Source organism: Drosophila gunungcola, unplaced genomic scaffold (genome assembly GCF_025200985.1).
Source record: "Drosophila gunungcola strain Sukarami unplaced genomic scaffold, Dgunungcola_SK_2 000115F, whole genome shotgun sequence".
In the NCBI taxonomy this organism is placed as follows: domain Eukaryota; kingdom Metazoa; phylum Arthropoda; class Insecta; order Diptera; family Drosophilidae; genus Drosophila; species Drosophila gunungcola.
Window position 1 is genome coordinate 145,954 of NW_026453276.1, and position 26,171 is coordinate 172,124.

Consider the following 26,171-nt stretch of genomic DNA (forward strand, 5'->3'; position numbering starts at 1 on the left):
TGGGCCCCAGAATTCTTGTGTTTTATGGGCATTTCACGGAATGCAGCCAATGCATGCTCTAACAATAGGCAACAAAAAGGTTGTGAAGAGTGGCAAGAAAATAGGTGCAACCAGGTATAACATCATCTTGCGGTCATCGGGCTAAAATTATTTCGTCTGCAAGTTCACTTTTCGTGTAATATGTGCAAAGCAACACTCACTCAGCGTTAAATGAGTAAAAAAAACATTGAAATGTGTGCTTGTTTTGGTAACGATATGAATACTTTGTTAAGTATACACATTTACTTTCGCTTAAAGGTATTTAAACTTACTTAACTGTTAATTCATTCTTAAAATCAATAGCATTACCAAATAATAACTAGAGTACAAACATCGAAAACATAAGAAAGAAAAGAAACTTATATATGTACATATGTGTTAATATGAATATCCTTCACTTTTTAAGACAAATATATTAAAAACAATGGAAGATTCCGCGTAAATCCATTTGAAGTGGATAAAAAAGCTCTTCGGTTTTGACGGATGGAGCCAGTTGTCAACCGGTACTAGGTCATGGGCTTCACCTGCTGCCACCCGTGACCTTCAGCCCACTCCTCCTCCCACCGCCACCCCCAAAAAGGCGGCTTCCCATTGGCGCCAGACCCAAATGACATTCGAAAACGACGCATGCGTGAGGCTGAATTACCGGACATGGATGCCGACGCCCCACGTGGAGGACCAATGGACACGTTGCGATATTTCGGAGCCCCCATCTCAAGGATTTACTGGGCTATTCCCGAGAGGGGCCCTACTCCCCTTTTGGCCATTCCTTCCGTACTCCAAAATAGTTGCGGCTCGCAAATTGCCCCAGCTTCCGTTCGATGATAAGAAACCGCTCTAAAAATACACACAAAATATATGTTAATTATGCAAAACAAAATAATGACAAGGAACTGGCCGCACTGGAAAAATAAATTGATTAAAACTAAAAATTAAACTAAATGAAAAATTTCAATAAAATCTCTATAGTTAGAGCTTTTATTTTAATGACAAATAATTTGCTTGTTTAACTATTACTTTTACGGCTTTAGATAAATATATTTAAAAACTATCAACTAAAATAAATAAATTACGAAAGTTCAAAATGAAAGTTGAAAAGACAAATGCAAATATTGTTTACAATTAAGCCTAACAACTATGTATAATGATTCGCCAAATATTTTGATCAACTCTTTCTCCAGGGTATTTTTATTATTGCTCTAACATATGACATATGTTTTATACATTATATCGTATATACTTTATTACCACATTATTTTTTTTTTGAGTACTCCATTCAATTAATATTTGGAACATGTGTGTACTTTCGAGCTCATGAATATAATTGGGAAAGTCAAAAGGTGGACCATTATCGCGCTCCTCGCCTCGAAATTGGAACAAATGCTGAAACAATCATAGTTATCAATTAAAACTGAATCGGACCAAAAGACCCTATAAAGGTTATCTGTTATCAACGGTGAGAAAGAAAAACCAACAACAGCAGTTTTCAATATGGCAAACCCACCATATTCGAGTGGTGAGTGCATTACTCTGTTAGCCACATTTATAAGCTTTTAGTTTGAGAGCCATTGCAAAAGAGCTTTTAGCCAAGTCAACTAGTTTTGTTTGTAAAAGCTTTCTAATGTTGGTTGTAAATACAATCAAATCCTAACAGGCCACAAATATACATGTTTAGATATTCTTGCAAGGACCCATAAATCCAAATTTCTAAGGTGATTAAAAAGAGGTGAGAGATGAAAGCTTCCATTAATTTATTTATAGATATTTTAACGTGTGTACTGTATTTTAAAGCATATTTAAGAATATATTTTGGTTATTATATCATAAAAAGTGTCAAAAGAGGTTAAGTCTTACGGAAAACTAACTAGACTAAATTATTCAACATTTATTTATCACTGTTATAATGACATACATAACAACTTAAAGTTTTATACTTATATTAAATATTAACCAGATACTGCTAATCATTAAATAGAAATCGCAACATTTTCATACTTAAATTTATTACTAAATCCATTAGAGCACATTCCAAGCAGATTTCTGAAAAGCATAATAATAAACTCAAGGACCATTTTCAGTTATCCTTTCGGACGAGGCTGTGTATTTCGCTGCCCCATTTATTTCCCACCCCTCGCTTCTGCACTCACTTTTACATTTTCCGTGCACTTTTTTGGTTTCCGTTACCGAGTTTTACACTAAATATTTGCCTCCCCATTTTTCGTTTTCCTAGCCAAGTCACGTGTTTCACAACCGCAACTTGTTGGTTTTTGTATACGTAAAAAACAAGTGGCAAAAAAGTGGGCGTGTATTGCGAAGGACGAACATTTTATAATTGAAAACTAATTGTTGCTGTAAATTATTTTCAAACGAAGCTTTTCTATTTATATTGCACAAAACATTTCCGAAAAAAAAACAGCAAACGAATAACTATTTTCATATACATAAATGTAGTTCTCATAAACAAAGGCAAGCAACGACATAAAGAGTCATTAATGTGTGATTTATGAGAATCAATTATCGTAAGTTGTCCAATAAAAAGATTTGTATTAGGTTTCGTAATATATATATAAAAAAATAATTCAATTTATATTAAAACTTTACTAATGATTACTCGTATTTTTCTTGTGATTAAATGAAAACGACCAAGCTAAGTAGGCAAGAAAACAACTTATTAACTTAACTTATTTCTTATATGTGTTATCGAGAATCTATCACCTGCCACTGACATATATACATTCCAAGTTCTAGGGCGAATATTCAAGAATTGACAGATGATGATGTACTTTAGCCAGTTTCAAGGAAACTCGCTTACGTGGAAAACCAACCCCAGGAGCAGTTTCTCCCCCGGAAAACCCAACCAGATGGCGTGTAACCAGTTGAAAACTGCAGTTTGCATAAGAAAAACCTTCGGTGGGAATGCGTGTGGTTGGGGAAAAGCAGTTGACATTTCCCCCCTGCTTTTCCATCTCGATTGTTGTGCAATTGTTGGCGAAAATGTGTGCGCCGTTTGGGAAAAGGACTCGATTTGTTGTGTTGCCAAAGCGTTTGCTAATTGTTCAGCTGGCTTTCTGTATTTTGTATTGTATTTTTTGGCAAGACCTTTGGCTAGAGCTTTTAGCTTAATTAAGGCCAGCGCGGCGGCTTTCGTGCCTCCTCCACCCGCTCATCAATACGCATCTGAAGGTATTCTGTGGCATTGAAATTTAATTTCGTTTTATTTCGCATTTCACATTAATTAAATTGACCTCCTTCTGTGCGAATTTGGGAGGCGTGGAAGGCGAAAAACTGACAAAAGGTCAACGGCGAAAATAAAAAGACGAGGGAGGATTTGCACATAATACAAAATTCGAAAGTCTGGCTGGAGTGCCGATTTATTCTCTGATTAAATAGTGTAAGGAGGAGATTTTCTAGGTTTCAATTAGGAAAAAAAAAAACAGAGCTCTGAATTCTTTAAAACAACTAAAAGGGAGGAAAAAAGAATAGCAATTTCCAAGAAAATTAAAAAAAATATAATATACTTATATTTTGCTTTACAATTTGTTGCATTTTTGAACATCCTTTACCAAAACATAACATTTTTTGCAAATATTCTAAATTTTAAGCTAAATTTTGTTGTGTTTCATAACATTCCATTAAAAAATGAAATTTCTTTACCAATAATTTTTAATTAATATGGCATGCAGTGTTAATTTTTAAAATTATTTAACATGCAGAACATAATTTCTAAATAAAATAATATGCATTTGAAAATGTATTACCCTCAGCAAAAATAGTATACCTTTTCCGCGTTTAAAAACTTTCACTGACGTTATTGACGCCCATGTTATCTCAACTTGCCACCTGTCATTAGGTCGGGATTAACCCCTGACCCCCAAATGCAACATAGGTCCCCGCACTTATAATAAACAATCAAGAACGATGAATTAATCATCAAAGGAGAAGTCAACTAGTTCCCTCAATTAATGCGATAAAATTAGACAGCGCTGCACAATGAATTATGCCTCTCGTGTTTGGTATCTTGGGGTATTCACACACAAGAAACAATTTCGATTAGGTAATGTAATTAAACTTCTTAACGCATTTCAAGGCTATATGTTATTAACTAAAAAATTATCTATTTGATGTCAAACAGTTGTGTGCGAAATTGGTAGTAAAAAAGAACACTGATTAATACATTTTAAATGAGTTCAATTCATTTCCCAACTTTTGCCACAGTATCGAAGCTATTATCAAACGACCTTTAACACCCACCACCACCGCCCTGGACTAAAGATGAGATAAAAAGATAGAAAATGAGATAAACAGGCGGTTAAAAGACAAAGAAGGCCGTTGCTCTTTTTTCTCTGATTGCTGGCTGGGCTTAATCATTAATATTTTTGGGTGCTGTTTTCGTTTCGTTTAATGTGCATATGCTTCTCGCCTTTTTCACCGGCTAAATACAGATTTCCTATTTTTCACTAAACGCCTTTGTTTATGTTTATTTGCTGCTCAGTAATTAAAAGGCAATCAAAAGGCAAATAGATTCTCGCATTGAGCACCTGGGCCACGCCCCCAACTTGTATTGGTCTATCCCACTGAAAGAATTTCAATTTTTACTACAAAATATATGTTCAACATAACAACATTTTCTGTGTAACTCAATATTATTTTTAAGGTTTTTAAATAATAAACATTTTTGTGTTTATTTTTTTTTTAATATCAGTGCAATTTTATTTAGTATTTATATAAAAATATATATATTTATATAAAAAAAATAGTAAGAAACTTTTTTTGCCGTGTGCAAACTTCGGGACTTGTCAACCGCTTGCGCCAAAAGCAGTAATAAAATGCTAACAAAAAAAGGCGTTTTTCTCGCTGCCTGCTAATAAATCTGGATAAAATCTAAACAAAACCAAAACACCAGCAGCTAACTGCTGCAACAGGGCAATAAAAAATTGATTTTTCTCCCTACCAGCGCTTCGTTTAAACAAATTTTGTTGCCAAACGCGGCACAACTGACAGTCATAAAAAATATATATGGCATGCATGTCCGAATGTGAAAGACAGAAAAAACAAATACAGGACGTTCTGCATACCCTCTGCAAAACCTGTGGCAAAATGTATGCTTGAGTTGTACAAAAACTGTAAAAAAATAATTTACTTACTTTTGTATTTTTAAAATATGTTAAATGATTTAAGAGTTATTTGCTTAACAATAACTTTAAGTGGTTTTATAAACTAGAAATAGTTAACTCCAACCTTCAATTTTATAAAGCTTAAAATTCAATATCTAATACCCCAAATATATTTACAGGTAAAACACTCTCTTCAATAGCTAAATTTTTGGGTACCTTAAAGAAGTTAACACTCGTGAAGCATAAAAATAAAACTGAGAACAGGGATTTACAAATTCTTGGACAACAAAAAGGGGTTTTTGCATTGAAAATTTTTAAATTTCCTTTAACAAGAATGGCCAGATGCCCCTGACAGATGTCCAAACAAACCAATGGCCCACTATTCTGAATAACAAAATTATTTCCGGCAGATGTCAAGCGAAGAACATTATTCCCGATTGTTAAAATACTGAATAATTGCATTTGGCGTTCAAATCAGATGACCATTGAACAAGTCTGCTTGTTCCGATCAATTAAAGACTTTGAAGGCAACTTCAACACTAAGTTTCCTTTTGCCAATCTAGTTGCACGACGAGTTTTGCCCCCTTTTTCCTTCAGCACTCAGTCAATTTAACGCTTCATTTGCACAAGTTTTACTTCTTATTTTCGTTATTTCTTACTTTTATTTTCCCTTTTCAAATGGACAAAAGCGAAGCATTCCGGACAAACAAAACGTGGAACAAGAGGGCAGGGAACCGAAATAGGGGCATTTTGCAACCTGCAGCACTCCTCGCCCGGAAAAAAGGAAAAATCCCATTGAAAAATCCACTCGAACAGGTGACGACAAGTGGCACTTAAAAATTAAAATCTGCATAAAGCTCTGCGAAAAGAGTCAAAATAAATCGTATCCGCTTAGTAATAAAAAAAAACAACGTAACAAAAAATTGCTGTTTTTTGGTTGCAAAAAATGACAGTAAATATATTGAGCGAAATATAAAATTAATATGATATTAAACTATATTGAACATATTTTAAAACCAAATTAAGTTGGAAAAGCTTAAAGTTAAAAAAATTAAATACTATTTTTAGCTAACTTTGTTTTAGATTATTGATCAGCAAATGTTTTTGAAAAGTACAACTAAAATATAAGCTGTTTTCACTAGGTGAGCAATTCTCTTATTTGCTTAATTATTTATTAATATATTTAAAACTATTATTTAAAAATATTTTATTGTATTTATTTATTTTTGTCAGTGTGCGACGAAGATGATAACTGCGTTGACAGGCCAGAGAAAGACAAGAGATTCTGATTATTATAATGCACACAAGCGTTTTGCTCCACTCAAAATAACAACAAAAAGGTACTTTAGTTTTCCGCCCGAGGGGGAGTTTTGTGGGGGAAGGTGAAAAATGGGTGGAAGTCATCAGCTTGCGCTTTTGCCTTTTGTTTCTAAGCACCTCCATTTTCCACCTGGCACCACCCATAAGTCTGCATTTTCTGCGTCTTAGAAGTTTTCCATGAGGCGCACTTCTTCCCGAACACAAATCCAACACCAGGGTTACAAAACTTCCGCGAATCCAATCTTAAAGTCAAATCATGTCTCATCAATTAGTTGATTTAATTATAATGAATTTTATTTTTAACAAGTCAAAGCCATTGGCTCTTTAAAAAATACTAAAGCGTCACTAAAAAATAAATAAAATTACATCAAATATAATGAAGAAACGCTTGGTCCCAATAACATTTTGTTTATAAATCAAATATTTTTGTTGTCTTTTCCTATCTTAAATTTTATTAATTAAGAAATAAATGCCAGTTAAAACAAAATGGTTTTCTAATGCAATAAAAATAAATATAAAACAAATAAGAAACATTTTTTTATTTCCCTAGGATATTTCCATGTTGAGTTTCATCACCTAGTTTGCGGCAATTTTCCTTTGACATTTTCTCAGTTCTCCTGATGTTTATTTAATTTTTACTTATTCGCTTTTCTCATTTGCCGTAATTTATGCCTGTGCATTCAGCGGAATTCAGGGAAAGACGCGCTGCAATTGCGATTACATAGTCGCAATGTTGCCTATTTTGATTTTTTTTTTACATACATATTTATATTCTTTAATTTTATGTAGTATTTTTTGCGGTGTCTTTGTGTCGGTTTTATGTGTATTTTTGCGGCTTATGTTGCTTCTTCGAATTGGTTACTTAAAATGTTGATGTTGTCTTTTCCCTGGTTGTTTGCAATTGGTTTACCATTTGAACTGTGAAAATATAGCTGCTGTGGCTGTATTTTCAACCTGTTGCTAATGTAAATTGTTATATTTTTTTACTGTTTCTAATTTATGTATCATAACAAATTTGTTGATGAATTTAAGGTTTTAAAAAGGTTAACTGCAACTCGTGTTGCATTTATATATATATATTTTTCCTGGTGCAGCTGCAAGCACATTTGAATTTATATTGCACTTACAGGTGTTGCCGCTGTTGTTTTAAATTCTGCCTTTGTTGCATCTTTTGTTCTCATTAGCATTGTTTCCCTTTTCCACTTACTTGTTGCGCTGTCTTGACATTACTTCCCTCGTGTTTTACATTTCCCTATATTTTCCGCCATTTACTGTTGATATACTTTTGTTGCAGCTCATTATGGCCGCTATATAGCATATAGCATATGTCATATAGCATATAGCTGATACTTGAGCTAAGTTGCAGTTTCGATTTCGAGCCCAGTTGCCGGTCGCCATTCAACGCCGCTTGATCGTCGGATGTGCTAAATCCCATTCCGTATCAAAATCGGAGGAAAAAGATTATAGTTTGTCAAACAAACAACAAAGATTATTTGCCTTATCGGAATTATAGGTGCCGAAGTTCAGGGACGATTTTGCAAAATCAAACTTGCTTTCTAAAACTATTATTTCTCTTTCTTTGCTTGAGAAGTTCATTCATTTTTTTCATCATAATCAATTCAGATAGTGTTTTAAATTATTTATCAAATATTTTGTTTTATTGTTTCTCATACTTGAAACAATATTATAAATATACAAGCTTGTGTATCATATATATATTTTTATATGTGAAACTAAATCAAATCAATTTAAAATTTTTTTTAAAAACATCATTCAGATAGTTCACAAAAAGCTCATTTAACCAAAGTGTTGACCTAAAATTTATTTTGTTCTTAGTTTTGTCACTTTTACAATCCCTAAAATAAATAAGGCATAAAACATTTGATGTATTTTCTTCATTTATATATTTTGTCTGGGTAGTTCGCAAAAAAAATCATAAAAACAAATACCAAAGTGCTCAGTTAAATTGAATTTTTTAAGTCCTAAGTCCTCTTTCACATTTTTGCCATGCTCTTGCTTATTTACGATCTCGGAAATAAACTTCGACTGGTCCTGGTGAACATCTGCGAACCCTTCGAGTGATTTTGCCTGATTTATGAATTTTGCAAATTTTTGTTTGGCCAAAACAAACACCAATGTCCAAATGCGAGTGTCTGTGTGAGGAGGCATTTGATTTATGAACGTGTGGAGCACAAGCGGCGCATTTGACCGCATTACATGGAAAATAGGTCAGTCAGTCAGTCAGTCAGTCAGTCAGTCAGTCAATCAGTCATTCAGTTAGTCTTTAAGTCAGTCAGTCAGTTAGTCATTCATCCCGCTAGTCAGTGACTATAATTAAACACTGCAGGCCGATGTTGGCACAGTTTTCTCACAGTTTTTCCTCCAGTTTTTTTTGTTCTTACTTTCGTTTGTCCAGTTCAAATTAAAAAGCAAGTATCAGGGCTACAATTTCAAGAGTCGCGTTATCCATACCCTGAAAAAAATATAAAACGGATTAGGTTGTCGTTGTTTAGCAAATAAAATAATTTAACTTACTTATATTGTGTTTTTCAAAGTTTTTCTAATTAAGTTACTTACGTTTAAAAGCTTATTTTCAGTTAACATTATAGAAAAAATTCAAGAAACATTGGCACCAACAAGTAAACTGGAATTTTTAAATTCCTTAAATTAATTTAAGGCTTGTTTCAAAGCTCTAGCGATTTAAGTGAATAAAATTTGAATTTCCTAGATGAGCTAAACATATTTTCCCAAGCCATAACTAGAGTAGTTTCTAATTTAAGCTATATTTGAGTATACCCCATTTTATTTACTTTGGCGGGCAAATGAACAAAGGCAACTGAAACCAAATGATTTGAACTGAGAGGAGCGAGAATAAACGAATGAGGAATGAATCAAAACGTGACTAGGCCGATGTTGACGTCGTTTTCTGTTGCTGTTGCTGTTGCTGCTGTGCCGCTGATGTTGCTGCCGTGCTGCCGATGTTGCTGCCGTGTCTGCAACAGTTGCTGCTGCCGTGCGTTGACGTGGGCGCCTCGCCCTTTGCTTGTGACAGCAAATCGAGGCGCACATATGCCTAAATATAGCGAATCTTCTGTGGCCCATTCCCATTTGGATGGTCACGTGCTCCGCCAGCAGCAGCATCAGTTGCATGTTGCAGCCGCAGCAGCAATCATAGTTGCAATCTCCGGCGCAATAGCTCAAGGCGTCATCTGCCAGCCAGCAGGTGAGGATTCACCTTCAGCGAAACAAGTGTACGACGCACTAGGCCTTGAAAATATAAAACTGTTCAAGCTGTAATATAATAAATTTATTAATTATTTAAAAAATTTGATTTAACAACCTTAAAATTGGGGGAAAAAACAAAAATTTTGCAGCATTTTAAAAAACATTTTGTAAACTGTTTACAAGTATTTTTCAATACTTTATACTTTTAATTCACCCAAAAAAACTGTAAGTTTTGTTTTAATAATTTAATTGTCTTGAAAATAAACTACTGACAGTATTAAATTAATTATTCAATTATACAATACTAAATAATAAAAATCCCCATGCTTTTTAGTTTTACTTCTATACCGAAGAGTTTAAAACTGTAGTCAAAAGCCTTGTTTTTTTAACCACATACGTTTTATTTTGATACTTTCGTGGTGTTAATTTAGTCCTCATCTTATTGACAAATTTTTTCATACCTAAATAGTTTACATTTCACGAAACAATAGTTTAGTTTCTATGACAATTATTTTGGGGTGTAGGAATTTGATTAGCTTGAGAATATATATCATCACAGCCTTAAAAAGCAAATATATGATTGTAAAATAATTTTAACAAGTGCATTTCAACTACTTTGAGCGCATCTGTAGTGTTGCCTACTTTTTCGAGACCGGCAAGTGTTGACTGCATTTGGGCGCCTAACAAATCATTTTCTCAGCCCGCTGAGATGCATAAGTTCCATTCAGGGCATCCATCATTTGTTGTCACACTTTCCTCTCGGCTTGTTTGCCACGTCAATCATCATTACGGGGCAGAAATTGCCTGGCGAACGACATTCGAGGAATTCGAAATTCATTGCCAACGCAAATAGATTAAAACCGAGCGAGATATCTTCGACCACTCTGCCTATTTTAAATAATTAACAGTCAATGAGAAATAGAATACTTACAAATAAATTTTATTATTGGTTAAAATATTAACAATCTTTTGTGATTTCACTTCATTTTTAAAAGTATATTATTTGCTTACCTAAACGGTACAGAAATAGTTGTAAGCACTTGTTTTTAAAAATGAAATTATTATATAAATAATTTAAAGTTAAGCCTTGATTAAACGAATAGTATCTTTCATCAAATACAAATTGTAAGTGTAATCAGTTAGTCAAAATTAAAAAAGTGTATCTACCATAAAAAACTGATTTCAGTTATTGCATTTTGCCTATAAATTTAAAATTTGGACTTTGTTTAAGTTTCGTAGCTGATTTTTGTGTTTTATAAATAAGAAAGAATAAGTTCAGCAATCGTTTCTGTTTTTTGGAAATGCAATAGAAGCTCTATGCAATTGTTAACACTATGTTTGAAGAAACTCGTGTTAAAGAACTTAAACTGTCGCAGTCTTTGTTTTGGCTATTTTATTTGTTTTAATTTTTTTTTGCAGTTATTTTCGTAACTATTTTGCGTGTGTTTGTGAGTTTGTAGCCGGCAAAGGAAATTTATTTTCACTTTTATTTTACGACTGGGAGTCAGCGGAAAAGCGGGAAAAGCAGCAGAGGCAACAGTAAACAGTAAACAAACAGGCATCAACTGTGAAACTTGCAAGGCACTAGGAGAGGAATGAGCGAGAGATTTTCCGATTTTCAGTGCAGTTGCACACAATGAGAAAATGACCGAGTGCCGAGTGGCATTCGGGCCATGGCTTTTCCGCTCGGCTTTTTCCGCTTTTCCGCTAAGGATAAGTTGCTCGGCTGCTCGCCAGATTCTGTCATAACGGCTTCGGCACTCGTGGCGTTCGTTTCGCTTTTCCAGCAAGAATTAGCAGAGGCAAACTCTTAATTAATTTCAACCCGCTTTCGAAAACGTTTTTCAATTTCAAGTTCAACCAACCACATTTTTTGTTGCTGTGCTTTTAACGCGAGTTTTGAAACAGAAAAACCACAGAGAAAAAAAAAAACAAATATTAAACACAAAAAAAAAAACACTTGACAAATCTAACAAAAATCCAACAAATATTTGAATCCCGACCGAAATCCACAAAAACAAAAAAAAAAATAATAACTAGCAGTAGCAACAGCAAAACCGGCGGGTAAGTGTTAATTGGTTAACAAACAAACTTTTAACGGGTTAAATACGATTTTGGCGATAAAAACCCTTCTTCTATGTGTGTGTTTTTTGCCCGCCTTTTTGTATTTATTCATTATTCGGCCCGATTGTTTGCTTTAGTCTTGGCCAAACGGTTTCATTACAAAATCATAAGGCCAAATAAAATACTTGTGGAAAATTATCAGCTAGCTGTGGGAGTTTCCATAATTTATATATTTATCAGCAATATTGCAATCATCTCGCGTTCGAAATCTACATATTCATTTATTCATTTATTCACGAATAATTTGTGCTACTCTTAATCGAACGAGAGTGGGAGAGCTCAAAATAATTTGGCATGTCATGGGGAATTAAGTGTCTTCATTTAATTTATTGTTTAGACAGTTAATAAGATAATTATTTTTATCTCATTTATTAAACATGTTGATTGCAAAAGCTTTCATTGTCCAACTTTATTCATTTCCAAAATAAAAACGAACTCTAGATTTGATTATTGTTGTTATAATTCAACAGCAAAGGTATTTGTTGACAAGTTATAGCTCCATTAATCTAGTTATTACATTTGAAAGTTTAAAGTTGAAAATCCCGTTTTTCATTTTATTAAAACTATTTTAAATTTTAGTCTGCCAACAAACAAGAAACACAAATAAATGCAAACTAGATACAAATAAACTTTGTTGAGTTTAATTGATAAATGTTATGAAGGAATTGCAACTTTTGTTAACTTTAACAATCAAAATAAACACAATTATAATTCTTTGAAGATAGAGTTTATTTAAATCTGTTTGATTGTTAATATTTTCATTTTTTAATTTTTCGCAACTATATTCAAACTTGTTGCGCAGCATGCAAATCAGTTGCGCAAATGGAAAACATGCACTCGCATCTGCCATAATTTCGGATAAATATTTATGAACCCAAGCGGAACAGATTCCACTCTTGATTCTGACATATCTATATCAAATCGCTTGCGGTCCAAATATTTACACATGTCATATTTAGGTTGAACTTCTCTATTGTATGATAAACAAGCTGTCGGCCACTCCATTTTCCCCAGACAAAAATTTGGGGATGCATTCTGCATCTAATGTGCGAAAGAAGCAAGGAAACGACATTTTGTGTTTATATTTCAAGAGTGTGCACTGTCATATAGCACTGCCATACAAATATATACTATGTATGTATATGAGAGGACGATGTGGGAGCTCGTTAGCATTGTCCAAAGTGCCGCGTGAAGTGTTTTTGTGTGCCGTGGCAAAGACTTTAAATGTCCCTGACTCTCTTCCTAATGAACTGGAAAATTGAGTGGATAGAAGGGAGGTGGGGGGTGGTGGGTGGGGGGTGGGAAAGGGCGGAATGGGGATTCCCCGGTGGACACCTGTCCACCTCATTATCGGAACCAGAATCCTGCGGCCAACTTAAACGTTGTCGTAATCAAATTGTGCCACTTGCAAAACTGCAATCCCATCTCAACCGCACCTGTCCACTTCAATGTTTCGTCTGCACTTTGAAAAACGAAAGACTTGAACCAAAAGTTGCCAAAAATGTTTGGTCCATTAGGCTCAAGTTTGCGAGGACAACAACTATTTTAAACTTATAAGCCGCAAGAAAAGTTAGTGGGGAACCTTTTGCGCTTGGCCAAGTTTTATCGCTAAAAGAACTTTTTGTGAACTTTTGATTTTAATTATTCTGTAATACTTTAAATTTTATCCCATTGGTTGCAGCATATTAATATTGATATTAAAACAAAAACAAAATATTTAAATGGCTTAATATTATATTTCTGGGAATAATTTTTATGCAAAGTTGATTTTAATTTGTAAATTTGATTCTTATGTAAGCAGGTTCTGAATAAAAATCAATTTGTTATAAGTTAATGAAAAAACAAATTAATTTAATCTCTAATTATTTCTTATTTTACAAGAAGTTAAAATTAAATTAATTTGCATTTGAATAAAATAAAAATACATAGTTAGGCTTTATAAAAACGCATACCAAAATCAAACTCAAAAATGTTCCTCATTAAATAATCCCATATTTTAATTACTACAAAAGGATCAGAAAAATCAAACACAATTACAAATAAAATGGGAACGTGTATTGTTCCCGGGGATTTTCGCAGTGCAACTACATGGCGGAAAACCTTTTCCTTCGCTCGTCAAGTGTTTCGCCCCTTTTCCTCGCCTTTCACATAACAAAAGTTCCCTCGCTCGAACTGTGTCAAATGTTTTCTTGCGAGGGGGACGAGTGCGGAATGTGTCGCGGCACAAATAAAATGTTTGAGTGCGGATGCAGTGGCGAATTTTGGATTGGATTTGGATTTGAATTTAAGTTCGGGGCTCGGTTGCGCCCGGTGGCGTATGCGTAATGTGCAAATAGTGCCAGCGCGCCGTGAATTTATTTATCAGCGGCGAGTTTGCTAGCAAGTGTTTAAACAAAAGAGCCAAGCATAAACAAAATGGGGCTATTTCGGAAAGCGGGTTTCAGCCACAACAAACGGGTCACAGTGAAGCCCCGCCGGGTGGACAGTGGCCCAGAAAATACCAGAATTGAAACCATGTTAAGGGTCCTCTATCTAATTATAAGTCCTTGTCGTTTCGTCTGAGCCATAAGCCACTTATACAGCCGTGTTCAAAAATTAGTAGAAGAATGCAGATGCAGTTTGCTTAGAATATTATTATTATTATCAGTTTATGAATATTTAATTTTAACAACTTTTTTATGTCTTCATACTGATCACATTCAGATAAAAATTAAAAATCGTTAAAAGTGAATTGTAAATCGGTAATTAAAATGCAATTTTTTATTGGTTAATATAAAATTATTAGTTTTGTTTTAAATTAAAATTTAATTTGTTGTAGAAAAGAATCGGCAACTTTTAAAAAAATACATTTTAGTCACTTTAAATAAACCAATAACTATTATTTTGCGCACAGCTGTAGATACTTACACCCAAACAAACATAACAATTATTTATGGCCATGTAAATCATTTCCTTACACAAATTGAAATCTACTATACAATGTACCTTTAAATATGACTGACTTTATTCACTTTTCCAAGTAAAAGTTGTTTAGTTTGCATTTATTTTGTTGATGGAAACAAACAAATTCCCCAGTGTCATATTTCATTGGGTTTGAGTTTTCATTGGAATAGTATTTATTAAACCAAGACATTTGTAAAAGGAGTGTGGAGCTGAAAGACTTCAAACGGAAAATTCGCAGGGTTTTAAATAGATTTCCGATTAAATAAATGCGAGTTGCGTGACGCATTTTTGTAAAATCATTTCAATATTGAAGTGGGTGTTCCGATCTATTATTACTTGTATGCTGTGTGGTATATGTCTAACATTTAGTGCCGGGTCATAATTGTCCCGAGTGCTCAGATTTCAATTGTTACACAACGCAAGTGAATCCGTTTCCAGCGCAACTAATTAATCACTCTTGGTTTCCCATTTGGCTCAGCTGAGCTTTTGTGATGTTTTGGATTTTATGGGGCGGTGGGCGGATGGAATGGATGAACTAAAGGAGGTGTGGCAGGGGGGCAAAAAATTCTACAATTTATTAGCACAAAATGTGATTGGAATGTAACCCTGGGTAGCAGACGCAAAAACAATTATTATCTACCCTTTATTTGAAAAGACAAAATGGCTATAAATAAAAATGCACAATTATTTATTTGGTTTTTATCTATTGTAACGTTTGGGCATGAATCGTTTAATATACACTCTCTGACCTGCAATTTAAAATCGAGTTACAAATTGTTTAACACTTTGAAATTCGGGAGTTAGCTTCAGGCGCTTAAATACCTCTTATAAATCGATTGTAAGCAATGCATTTTTATTAATAATAATATGTTGAATAAATCATTTTTAAATAATAGTGATGATAATTTAAAATAGGATGCTGTAATGACCGTCGGGATTTGCTTTTAAAAATAATTTATACCCACTTTAACCACTTCAAAATATTTACCAATTCTAAGACACTCTCTTGGGAAAATATATTTTTATACATTTTAAAGTATATTTAAATATATTTATTTCAGTGGTCGCTAGCAATTTTTTAAATTTAACCTAATATAGTTCTTTTAACTCGCCTAAAGGTAGTCCAGTCCAATATACCAAAGTTCGAAAAGACTGCTGTTCATCATAAGTCCATGAAATTGGTGCTTTGGCCGTTGATCCCTTCAACAATCAAACTGTTGGCCTTTTTTTTTGTTATTGCGTGCATTTAACGCAGAACTTGATACATATGAAAAACAATACATTGGCATGAGCGAAAGAAAATCGCATAAAAACAACCGGCGTGGGAATGATGGCAAAACAAAAGGGATGTTGTTGAAACAATAAATCAATTATATAGTTTGTTTTTGGCATTTTTTATGAAAAACTTGCGAAGTGCGTGAAAGCAGAACCCGTCCCTTGCAAAGTTTATTTTTAATCAAACGATTGGGAAGGGGCATCCATTGATTGACGTCAGTTGGTAAACGATTTAAATGTTTGACGACCATGTAGTCTTTTAATCGGAAATCGGCATGAAAAACACCATCAAAAATGTACCAAAAATACTGTCGTACCGGATGCTTTTGCAGCGGAAGCCGGCAGCCATCAAATATTAACTAGAAACTTTATGTCTTAACTGGGGAATTGTGCTGCGAAAGTCCGGCAAATAAATAATATAAAGTGACTTAATCGCCTTGCCAAAAAATTAAATTTCAAGTATAGGTGTTCGGAATCTCATTGAGGAAAACAATATTGTTCCTAACTCAAAAGAATTAAATCCAAATGATATGTGTTCTCTTGCGAATGCTGTAAAACTTCCAAGAAAACCAAACAAAGATATCTTTTTGTTTACTCGCACTTTATTTATGCTGCAGACACACTAAATCAATATTATGAAGATATACAATAGAAATAAACTTACATAATGAAACTTTTGAGAAGATGTTTATTTTTCAGAGTTATTAAACGAAATAAACAAAGTCTAAATCTGAAATATGTGTCGAAATCATGCATATAAGTTAATTTTTGTTATAAATTCAAATATAGAAATATACCAAAATTTATTTATAAAAAAGCCTTCAAGTTTGATTTTTGTTGGACCGTCAATTTAGTATACAATAGTAAACAATAATTTAGAAAACTTTGCCTTGTTCTTCTTTTTAATTTGCTTAGCATTTAAAAAATGAAATTAAACTTAAAAGTTTAGTTTGTTTACTTACGAGACTATTTTTTTTCAAGGCACTTTCCCATAGGTTTGTTTATACCGAAACCTCAAAAATTGATTTATGTTTGACCGTCGATTAAATGCATGAAAATAAAAAACCTAATTTGAGTTATCCTTAATTTTGTGGCCACCAGGATTTCTGGGCTAATCTGCCACTAAAAGCTCTTGATGGAATTATGTCCGCTTTCCTCGCCGGATTAAAGTCCATCAAAGTGTGCGCGATCGCATAATGAAAAACGCGACTTCGTTCTGCCGAAATTCCGAAATCCTTCTAATGCGAGTTGCAAGAGTTAACAGTAACTATCAATGAGCTGCAACCCATACACACTCGCATAAAAGGATGTCGACATGTGTGTGTGTGTGTGTGTGTGGGTGTGTTTGCCGGGCTCTCAGGATGTGTTTTAGTTGTCATTGTTGTGCCAGAATTCTCAGCTTAATCGGTTTAGTGGGAGCACACACGGCCCACACACACACACACACTCACACACACTCACACACACACACACACACACACACACACACACACACACACACACACACACACACACACTCACACACACACACACACACACACACCAACATAACACATCAACACACTGAAGATGCCATTGGACTAAAGTGGGCGTGGCAATGGAGCGTCGCCTCTAAAATTTATTTGCGCATTTGAGCGCATTTAAAACGGAATTCGACGCCCTGGGCAATTTTGTGTGTGTGTGTGTGTGTCAGAGATCCTTGCACCTACGACTAGTCTACGTGACTTTCATAATCCTTGCACTTGCAACGCACTGAAAAAAACCGGGCTTCGCCGCTAAATGCATAGCCATAACTAAAAGAATTGCAACTAAAGATACGTTAAAAAACCGAATTTTTATTACCAAAAGTCGGAGAATATTAAACCAAGTTTTGTGTTTTTAAGGTCACAATTCTGGGAAACAATGGAATGTCATACCTCTTTAAATTGGCCATTAAATTGCAATTCAATTGTCATATTTCAATCAAACTCATTAAATAAAAAAATCACATTTTTAAACCATTTTTTTTTTTATATTTGTTTGCCCACAGAAAGCCATACCTTTAAAGGCTTGGGGCTTACATTTCTAAAAATCTACTTTAACTTGGCTTGTAATTATGGATCAATTTTCTGAAAATTTTAATATATTCAAAAATGGCTTCTAAGCACTTTTAATGCCATAACTTTTCTAACAGAAATTGGAAAAGGCAATGCTATATAGCCGCCAACTAGCCAACTGCTTTTGCGTAAATTGAAATATAGCCACCCAATTTAGGTAAACTGCCAGAGCAAAATTAATTATACAAGTTAGGTAGCCACAACCCTTGTGGTTAATTAAAGCATATTCAAATATCCATAAACCGCAACTGCCTTGCATTTGACATATCAATTTCACTTAGTGACGATTCGGGAAAATATACAATTTTCGGTCTAATCAAAGACAATAATTAAGTACTGTTTAATTTCTGGTTTTTTTGAACAGTGCATGTCAAACAGTAACAGCGTCTGTCGCTTTGTGCGCTTTTTTTCACTTTTTTTTCAACGATTTTCTTATTGATTTTTTCCCACGTACACCCACATGACATGTAACACATTATTATGCCATACATTTATTTTTGAGTTTTTTTTTTGTTTGGCCAAAGAACTGCATTTGCCGTAGGCTAACAATGAGTGGGAAGAAGCAGAGCAAGATTCAGTGAAAGCAGACGAAGAAGAAGAAGAATAAGAAGAAGAGGAAGAAGCCAAGGGGCTGCTTCTTCTTCTTATTCGACTTCGCATCCTTATGAGACATTACATTGCTTGGCTTTGTGTACGCCTGTGGGCATATAAATGCAGTCAAACACACACCAGCAATGGATTGGTGTGGCTGCACAGGGAAAAATGAAGGGTGAAAAAGGCGCAGTGTTACCCTGCTCATGTCCGCCTGCCTAAAATTAGGACATTTTTATCATCTCTTTCGAGGCTGTCACACAAATATAATAAAGGAACTTACATAACCATTTATTTTGCATAGTACTATTCTATTTAATTATATTTGTGTAAAATGATCCATCTAAATATTTGTAATTTTCAAAGGCAAAAAATTGCTTAAAATAATTCCAAATATTGCATTTTTGACAGTGCACTTTAATTTGGCTAAAACCAAGCTTAGGCGGAAAGATTTTAAACAGGTCTGAAAAACCGATCGAAAAGTAAATTTAATCAATCAACTAACCAGTGGCCCCACTTCTCCCATTTGTGTCTTAGTTTCCCAACGCTGACTTGTTGTCAATTTCATTTCATTTGGCTGCCATGGCAATTATACCCAGAGACATTCTAATTGAATCGACGCCATTAGAGCAGCTACAGACCCCCACTTTCGCCCCACCAGCAACCCCATTTGTGATCCTTAATTTATGCACATCTCGGTTGTCCTTGCACATGCCAGGCAGAACATAATTGGCAAATTGCAATTGCCAGGACCACAAAGACCAATGGCAAATGAAAGTTGCTGTCACGAGCAATAGTCATCCTTACACTCCAGCTCCCAAACGCCTTCTGCACTTATTTTTACCCCATTTCCAACGCTTTCACCCTTGCCACGACATTTTCCCTGATGATATTTTCTTTACGTAGAATGAGCTAAGAAGGCAATTAGTAACTCATTGCATTGAATGCAAAGTTTAAAGAGTTACAGATTCTGGAAATCAACAATTTGCGAACCCTCAGCAAAAGGCCCACAGCACTGGCTGCACAGAGAAAAATGTTGTAGAAGGAAAAGAAGACTTATCTAAAATTAAATAAATCTTTAACTAATCTGGGTATCACTGAGAATTAAAGATAACTATATGCACTCAAGATGTATAATTATTATGGCAACATCGGAAACTTTTTTGCTTAAATTTAAACTTTATGAAACTTAAATATATATTTGTTATAAGCATTTGAACCTAAAACTAAGCTTACATATGTTATTGAGAACACTTATATTTTTACGTGCGGATGGGGTAACATTCTGAGAGGAAAATGCATGTTTTTGGGGTTGACTTTGGGATATTTTTTGGAAGGAAAATACGAGCTTATGGGCACGCCAAACGGGAGACGAAGGAAGCACTTGTCTCCTGGGCGGCACAAGCCGCTAATTTCACTTCACTTGCTACAATTTTGCATACGACAGGTGGCACATAAAACACTCACACAACTGTGAGGCACTTTGGCCCACTCATAACCAATTCCCTTTGGGCCTAAACTATAAGCTGACTTTTTAACTTAATTTGGCAACATATTTAAGGGCCAGCGCCAGCAGAGCTGGGGGCAACGGAAAAATGCCAAAAATCTGCCAAATGTTAGGTTTTTCATTCACGTGTGCTTAGTGTCCAATTTTGTAGTCAAGACTCTTGTGAGCCTCTTGACTCTACATCACAACTTTATGCCCCACAGCAAAACAAGAATTGCAACAATTTGCCAACAAAAATAGCCCTCAAATCGTTTTAATTTTTAACAACTTGTATACATTTTATATAGAACGAAAATGTTTTTCTTTGGTGGTGACAAAAAGGGTTCAAAGAACTGAAGAATGACTAATGTGGAATTAAGAAAGTATAAAAGCTGTTTTGGAGCTTACATTTTCAATTATGGTTGGGTAAATATGTGAAAAAAACCGAAATGCCTAAAGTTTTATTGCTGAAACATATTAAATAATATAATAGTCAATATGGAAATAATAGAAACAAATTATTAAATCAAATTAAATTCGATATCAGGTTTAAAAATTAAAGATTTATTATAATATATTGTATACTTATTACAAAATACATATTCAAACAAATTGGAAAGCAAGGAAAACCAATTAAAGGAAATTATAATATTAATAGTGCATTATTAATTTTTTAAGATGTCAGAAAAGTCAAAAAGCTTGCGAAGAATTATACTTACATTAAAAAGGATGTATTTTTCAAATATTTATAAGCTGGAATAAAAGGAATGGAGGAAAAAAACGAAGGGGAGAATTCCGCGAAAAAGGAGAAAGTTAATTAAATGCCAACAGGCGAATGGCTTTAAGGGCATCACACGGACATAAATCCACGCACACACACACACAGACACCATTGCATGGTGCGGTCAGCTGTCTGTGTGTGCGTGTGTCCATATCTGTGTGTGCAGAATTCATAGTTTTTTTTTTTTTTTCACAAAGCAAGGGGCAAGGTCATCCGTGAATTTTGTTGGCAGGCCTAGTTGTCGTCGTCTGTTGCAAAATGAGAGGAAGAAGCCTCAAAAAGGGTGAACTAGAAAATGGGAGAGCAACAGAAATGGGAAAAATCATGGCAAGGACAAAAGGAAAACTCGGCCAACGCCATTGGTCATTTTGGCGGCCATTTGCCGGCACATGAATAAATACAAACAATAATTAAAAACTTTAGCAGAGAAAAATAGAGAAGAAAAATCTCAAAAATACATAGCTGCCAAGAGAATGCCTTTTTTTCGAGTTCAGTTAGCAAAACTTTCGCCACTTCTGGCCAACTTCTGAATGGGCGGATCTCGGACAGCTGAATTCCCATCGATGGCCAAGTGGTCTTGAAATCGAGGTATATTTGAAAATAAATGGCAAAGTAATAGGATCCAATAAAGGCGATTCAATTTATAGCCAAGACTTGCGGACAAACCGCGAAAGGGGAAAAGAATGGCAAAGGGAAAAAAGAATGCAAATAACGAAGAGTCTGTGGAATGCAATTATTAGGCAACTCAACTTTGCTTTCGAGCCATTTTTTCGCTTTCATTTATTAAGTTTCTTATTTCTGTTTACTTTTGATTGCTAAAAAATGTGAAGCTGGTAGCAAATAAATCTAATTTAAAACAGAAATTCTTTTCTCATTATCAGTAGCATTTTGGCTTTTAAAGCAGAAATTGATTCATTCATTTCATAATTGCTTTTCATCTCGTTCCCTTTCCCTTGCTCGCTAGTGAAAAGATACCACATCAAGATCAAGGTCACACTGCTTTCTCCCACACTCAAGCCCACACATGGCCACACTCAGACACACATGCAACATTTTTTCCAACAACTCATTTATAAGTAGAACAAGTGATGCATGGCAGTCTCCGCAGCTTTATATGCAAATCTTTGCCTGACCCACTATCCCTTTCTCTTTCCACCCGCCCCCGTCCCACTATCTGTCTCTTTCGGCCGGCAAGTGGAACATTTTAAGCATGTGCAAGCACACACAAACACATCATATCGTGTTTGAGCCCGTCTTCCGTCCTGTTCCCTTCGCGTTCCGTCCTGCTCTGCTGATTAAATGGCAGGCCAAGCTGCGGGGACAAAGCACAAAATTAGGGGCACAAATTTTGACAGTGAATCGAAGTGGATTTGCTTAATCCTTTTAGACAAAAAAAATACGGTTAATTTAATAATTAAATTGTGCATATACATAACTGTTTTGGTAAACTTTTAATATATTCATTCAGTTAACTTATGTTATCAAAAAGGAATACAATTTTTAAAATTATATAACGAATCCATCTTAACCTTTTTAAAATATTTTCATTTCCCGTTTCGTTAATTAAACTTTTGGTTAGAAATAAAAGGGAAGGGAATTTTAAAATTGATTGGGTACATTCATTAAACATGTTTTATCATTGTCTTACATTTTTGTTCGACCTATATGATTTTATATCTAAAACGGCTTCGAAATGTTTTTTTTTCACGTTACATTTTTTGTATTCTGACAATTTTAACACTAAATAATCGTTCAATTTAATATTTTTTTATTTATTTATTTTTTTTTTAAATATATATTTTTAAAATTGGTAAGGTTTTCGTTATGTTCTATCCACAAATATGAGCCATTTAAACTACTGTGTCGCAGCGAGTCTTGAGATATTGCGATTACAGTGGACTTTGGGTATAACATTTCCTTACAGCATTGTCTTACCCAGTCTCCAGTCTCCTGCCCCCTGCCACGCCCACCCCGCCCACGCGAACAGTGGGCAGTAAAAAAACGTGGCATGTGCCCCAGCCTTTGTTTTGTATTAAGTGTGTGTGTGTGTGTGTGTGTGTGTGTGTGTGTGTTTTTCTCATTTTTTTCATTGTGTTTTTCGTGCGGATTGCGTAGCCGGAACAATGCAACAGTTTTTGGCCAGGCCAACCAAGTCTGGCAAACAAAGCCAGCCATAATAATAATAACAACAATAATACACATAATACATAATAAGAAGAAAGCCTTCGTTTCTCCCACCACCAAACATAGAACAACCTCTTAGCGTTGTCTGATATTTCGGAATCTTTTGTCTTGTGCGAAAAGTAGAATGTGGAAAGTGCAGAGCGCAGCAGAAAAGCGGAAAATTAAAGCATCTCCCCTTGGGGGGGCGAAGCCACGTCCACTGGGAAGAGAGAAGGTCGTCGATTTCAGTGATTAGCGAGGGGAATGTCAACTGACAGCTTAATTGGGCGGACACAAAATAAAAGTTTTGGTTTTTTTTTGACAAGACTTGATTTAATTGATTTTATTTGATTTAACAAACATGTTTATATACTTAAATTAACCAGCCTAATTTACTGAACAGATACTGGAGACTTAAAATATAAAAAACCAAATTTAAAGCAAACAACACGGAAACAATTAAGAATAAATGCCGAAAGCTAACGAACTTCAAGAGGCGATTCCACAAAGTTAACCAATAAACAGTTGATAGGGTAAAAAAAATGGAATTAAAATAAATTTAATTAATAATAATCGTTGCCAATAGAAATCATTCAACCGAAAAAATAAGGCGAAAGGGTATTCAAGGATAAAACAGATTTAGCCATCCTTGAAGCTGGAAATTCAGTCGTAATTGATAACTTGATTATGGACATCGATATGGCAGTACAATTGGGAACTTATTCTGACGAACCAAACAATTAAGCGATCGAATTTGTTGGATTAACTGTTATTTTATTCTACTTTATTTAATTTTTATTTCGTTGATTTCATGTATTTGTGTGTGGGCAATCGATTGGCTGCGACGCCCGCATTGTTTTGCGGTCGCCGTTGCGTATGCGTAATGAATTTAACGACCCATATTAACCATACGCCATGTGTGCGGGCGCTTTACTTTACTATTCAATTAGTATGCGGAATTAATCGAAGCGCGAATTACTGGACTCCAGCCAAGTCCAATCAGCCGACTATTCCCCACAAGACGTCCTCCCAATCGGAAGCCCGATCCCTTTGACTTTGTCGCCAGCGCATGTTTATTATCTAATCAGACAGCGAGTCTTGTCCTCCCACTTTCCATGGACATCCTTGGCAGCATTTATCTCCCTGGTTACCGCAGCGTCCAAGGTCATCTGGCAAAGTCAGGTTGCATTTCTGCTTAAATCTCTAGCTGCGTATAGAGCATTAACACTTAATATGCAAATGAATTCTCATCGAGCATGATTTCACAGAAATATTAACATTAAGGAATTTTGTAAAATATTTCATTTGAGAATATGGCTCTATAGGAAATGATTTTTAATTCAATCCCAAAATAAAAATATATTTGTTCATAATCTAAACCGACAGCTTGAATCTTTAGCAATAACTCTTTTCAAGAACATTGGGAACATGCAAATGCAATCATGATTTCACAGATATTCTTAAAAGTTAAAAGGCCTTTGACTTTGTTCTACAACAGGTTTTTTTTGGAATTTTGTAATATAAAAAATATATTTGTTCATAATCTAAACCGACAGCTTGAATCTTTAGCAATAACTCTTTTCAAGAACATTGGGAACATGCAAATGCAATCATGAGTTCACAGATATTATTAAAAGTTAAAAGGCCTTTGACTTTGTTCTACAACAGGTTTTTTTTTGGAATTTTGTAATATTAATTTGTCTTCAACACAAAAACAAAATTGTGAAGTAAATAAATTCTAATTAACTTGCTTTGATTAAACCAGTTATAAAATATTTTTTTAAACAAAAATGAACTTACACTTTTAGTGCTTATTATTTCAGCTGCCTTTGTATATTACAAATGTGGTTATTCTGTGAAATTTATAGAAGCATTTTACCATGAACAGTTTGGTTTCAATCAGTATCAATTACATATTGTTAAATTGATTTAATTACACACAATTTAATTTGGCAATATTGCTTTAATATTTCACAACACTGGCTTTAAATTTGTTGCAAGTCCCAAACAATTATCACCTCTGGTAATACGATAAGCCGAGCAACCAGGACCTTTGCAGTTTAATCCAGAGATATTTTTCTTGCCCCGCTGTGCCATATTTTTGTTTACTGGGAAAAAAAGAGTTTCCATCTTGTCTGTGGCTTGGCAAGAGCAAGCCAGCTTCAAAGTTATGCTAATCCAAGGTACACTCAACCAAAACAAGGCAGTCCACAATTGATATATATTTATCACTGGCAAAAACGCAAATGAATAAATTACAAAAAATTAATTGTTCTTATGGTACTTTAAGTAAAATTACAATATTTGAAGACTTTAATTCAGGGTCCTTAAGTTACCCTAAATCATATACTTGGGTAAACCGAATTTTTCGCTAAGTGTAAAGAACACAAAAAACAAGTGGCGAAAAAGGCAACCGGCCAAACGGAAACCCAAAAACCCGAAAAACAGAACGCAGAACGCAGAAAACACAACTGCAAAGCGCAGCAAAGTATGCTACATAATTTTTTGCAGCAGGATATGCTGTGCAGGATAAATGTGGCGTAAATGGTGAGTGCGGGGGGCATATAGTGGATACAGTGGGGCAGTAAGCGGCTTGGCCGACTCACAGCTCACAAAGGGAATATCCAAGAAGGCGGCGGTTTTAAACGGGGGCGTGGCCACTTATATGTGAAAATGCGAAAATGCAAAATGCGAAATGTGGGCGCGCGGTTTGTTGCAAGGACTCGTCAGCAACCCTCAATTAAGGCCCACTATTTTGGACACTATGCACTACACACTCCGCACTCCACTCAATTGGCTTAATCCCCCACCTGACAGCAAAGTCGAGTCTTTGTTGATACGTAATCCGGATTCCATTACAATTTTACATGGCAATCCGAAGCGGTAATGGGTTAACCTCGCTGTGCACTTTGACAGCGGCTGTCAGTGGGTTAAGTCCACCAAAAAAAAAACAGGTTAAACAATATGCAGCTGTCAGCTTTGACTTTCGGCTTTCGGCCTTCTCCCGCTGCCTG

General features: G+C 34.8%; 1 protein-coding gene across 6 annotated transcripts in view; it reads left to right on the plus strand.

The window, feature by feature from the left end:
- Positions 1-7,864: 7,864 nt before the first annotated feature.
- LOC128265370 (PDF receptor) overlaps positions 7,865-26,171 on the plus strand; it is a 36,422-nt gene continuing 18,115 nt past the window's right edge. Inside the window, exons 1-2 of one of the 6 annotated variants that reach the window (XM_053001335.1) lie at positions 7,865-7,939; positions 11,554-11,762. The gene's annotated coding sequence lies outside the window, so the exon portion shown is untranslated. Of the gene's footprint in view, positions 7,987-8,013; positions 8,702-11,553; positions 11,763-26,171 lie in introns of those variants that run through there. The other 5 variants (XM_053001334.1, XM_053001336.1, XM_053001340.1 and 2 more) reach the window with 5 other exon arrangements.